Here is a 3,349-nt window from a genome sequence, read left to right on the forward strand (position 1 = left end):
AAGGTTTCTGTCTTGCTGTTCCCAAAATCTCCAAAAGAACACATCTGATTGTATAATTCCTCTTTTCTTTTTTCCAAAATGAGTCACAGAGGTAGGGAGTTTATTGTCTACTGTCAAAGGTCCAGGGTCCATGCTGAATCTCATTTGACGGGACAAAGGATTCCATGCGGATTGCTGTGACTTCAGAGTGGTACCCTGGGAAATTCAAGGCATCCCCTTCATTCAAGGGCACACCCAACCCGAAGTCTGGCAGGCCCTTTTCCTTAAAACTTTGCAGTGAGGATTAGCTCCATATTAGCAATTTTAGTTGTATGGATCTACAATTTTTTTATTAAATATTTTCTTTACCAGACAATTCAATACTTCCTCAAAATCTGGATTCTTTCATCAGCGAGTGGAAAATATCTTTACTTCTAAACAAACTGTCTCTTCTTCCCAGGCATTCTGGCAGCTAAATTGCCAATCAGGAAAATCTGGAGTTTTTTAGAGGCACAATTTTCAGAATGTGATGTAAAAAGAGCTTAAATTTGTCTAACTGAATGCCTACGATGTTCCTGGCATCTGAATATGCAACAAAGACTGTGGGAAAACAAATGAATGTCAGGGGCTAAGTCAGATACTGCAGATGGGTTGGTGAATGAGACCCATGCTTTGACCTTCAGCAGCTCAGGTTTCTGGCCTGAGCAACTGGACATATATAGATCATTCTAGTCTGGCGTCTTGGATGCTAAGGACCAGGAATCCACGCAAAGCTCAAGCAGAAAAAGAGTCCTATGAGGACACACAGTGTGCCAGAGAACCGCGGACGACCCCCAGGCCTCGGGGTCCTGCCCTCCAACTCTCACACGCCAGTGCCCATCACTCCTTTCCCCTCCTTTGGCCTGAGTCCCTCTCAGACTATAGTCCTCTCCAAATCGTCCACTGCTGGACTTTTCCAAGGAGTGTTCAGCATTTCCACCTCCTTGGTTTTTCTGTTTGTTTTGTTTTGTTTTTTACCACCTGCTCACCTCTAAGCCTAGATATTCCAGGCTGGAAGGCACCTCTGGGAAAATAATGTGAAGCGGCACCAAGAGGAAGAGAAGTTCCACGCAACTCAGCGTCTCCAGCTGAGGTCAGCAGTTGACTCAGCCGCCACGACTCTCCTGAGCAGGTCCCCGAGGCCTGGAAGGGACAAATGGTGGAGATGGTTGGGTTAGGGGGTTTCACGGAGGCTCTGGGAAAACAGCGAGGCTGAGCTGCTACAAAGAGCAATGGTAGAGCAGCTGAGAAGGCAGAGAAGCCAGGCAGGGCTGGGGAGTGGAGACGTGAAGTGGGGGGCAGCCGCAGCCGAGGGCAGGGCCTCCATCCGCACGCGCGGAGTGACGGCCCACACGCTGGGAACAGCCACCCGCCGGTCCGTGGCCGCAGGACTGTGACGGAGGCTGTGTGCGGTCGTGACTGGATGCGGGAGGCTGCAGATGAACAGCGGCGTATGGCTAACCAGGCCACACCCTAAGGCTCACAGAGGTGCATGGAGGAGAGTTTCTGGCTTTCTTGGATGATCCGTTTGGTGACCACAGTTTAAGGAGCCTCTGGCCACCTGGAAGGAGGGACTCAAAGTTATCCCATCAGCTTCCACCAAGTATTCAGTCCTATATCTTTCTTTCTTTTTTTTTTTGGTGGGGGGTGGGGGGGAATGTCAGTTTTATAAAAGATACCTTAAATAGCTAACCTCAAGTGAACCTTAAATACACTGTCTCCATCTACCACGCAAATGCTTATCCAGACTTGTCAGCCGGACACTGGCAGAAAGCACATTTCTCCCCCAGAGAAAAGAAAGATGTCACTGAAATTATCTTAGGGTTCCGTAGGCGACATTAGTACAACCAGACTACAATGCATCAAGTGCCAATTGACATACTCGCTTCTGTTGTGCTAAATGGAAATCCTACCCTTGTTTTGTCAATTAAGTTGGTGAGAAAACTCCCCCCCAACCCCCACCTACCAGAGGCCCGACACTGGGTGGCACATGGGCCCAGGGGCCACTTGTCTACTGCGTAGGTGGATTCTTCGCTGCCTGGCTCTAGAGGAAAATGCATCTTACATAAGGTGCTGCTCCACAGATAAGTCTGTGGTTAATATGCCTCTGACTGCCTTCGCCATGGCTATTACCACGGATACATACGATGTTCGTCTTTTTTTATCGGGGTGCATTGTACTTGTGGTAAAAAAAAATAATAATAATAAAAATAAATACATAAAAAAGGAAGAGAGGCCACAGGATGTCATTTGTTATTTTAAAAAAGAAAGGAAAGAATTTTCTTTTTTGCTACAGAGTCAATCCATACCACATATTATTACCTCATTGAATAAACTGGAACATGATGCTGGCTTCCTAGCATGATGTACCAAAATTGGAACCATACGGAGAAGATTAGCCTGGCCCCTGAGGAAGGATGACATGCAAATTCATGAAGCATTCCATATTTAAAAAAAAAAAACTGGAACATCAAATAACACATTAGTCATATGTGTGGGTTTTTCAGAATGGACTTAGAGTGTGATTCAGTAGCGCTTGTAGGGCGTAATTCCTGAGCTGAATGAACTTTTTTTTGTTTTTTTACTTGAAGGGGGAGGTTATTTGGTTTATTTATTTATTTGTTTATTTGTTTGTTTATTTATTTAATGGATGTACTGGAGATTGAACCCAGGACCTCGTACATGCTAAGCATACACTCTACCACTGAGCTGTACCTTCCCCCTTGAATGAACTTGTTAAATGTTGCCTGCCACAATTCTGCCCCCTCATGATTGTTTTAAAATGTATGGAGTATTTTTTTTCCAAAAAAATAGAAGAGGCTTTGGTAATGAATTCTTCTAGCTGAGGGAATGGAGGAGAAGTGGGGGCCAGTGTGAATCTGGGCCATTTCTTCTTTAATATCCAGGAACTGATCAGTCTGGGGAAGCCAAGGCAGCTTAGCCCAATGTTTGTTCTGACAGAAGCCAGCTGTGCAGCAAAGTGAGTTCCAGGTGCACTGTTGGAGGAACCCTGTCCCTCCTTGGAAGACCCTCGCCTACGTGGGGTGTCCAGTGGGAGGCTGCTTGAGGATATTCGGACAGTGAGAGGACGGTAATCTATTTGCCCAGTTCCTGGACCTAGGAAGGGGGAAACCTGAAAGATGACCAGTGATGAAACCACCAGCACAGCCAAGCCTGGCCCAGGAGCCCTGGCACTGAGAAAGCCCTAGTGAGTTGACAGAATCCATGTGTCTGGTCCTCAGTGTCCCCATCTGTGCGAGGCCTGGAGGGGACTACATGACCAATGACGTCCTCCGTGCTGACCATGTGTGACCAGTGCCTAACAGACAGG

At 46.8% G+C, this 3,349-nt stretch overlaps 1 non-coding gene across 1 annotated transcript; it reads left to right on the top strand.

The window, feature by feature from the left end:
• The first annotated feature begins 2,366 nt into the window (after window positions 1-2,366).
• LOC116666832 lies at window positions 2,367-2,470 on the top strand. Its single transcript, XR_004323675.1, has one exon. It is a non-coding gene; the product is annotated as a U6 spliceosomal RNA (small nuclear RNA).
• Window positions 2,471-3,349: the final 879 nt, after the last annotated feature.

This window comes from Camelus ferus, chromosome 1, assembly GCF_009834535.1.
Source record: "Camelus ferus isolate YT-003-E chromosome 1, BCGSAC_Cfer_1.0, whole genome shotgun sequence".
Lineage (NCBI taxonomy): Eukaryota > Metazoa > Chordata > Mammalia > Artiodactyla > Camelidae > Camelus > Camelus ferus.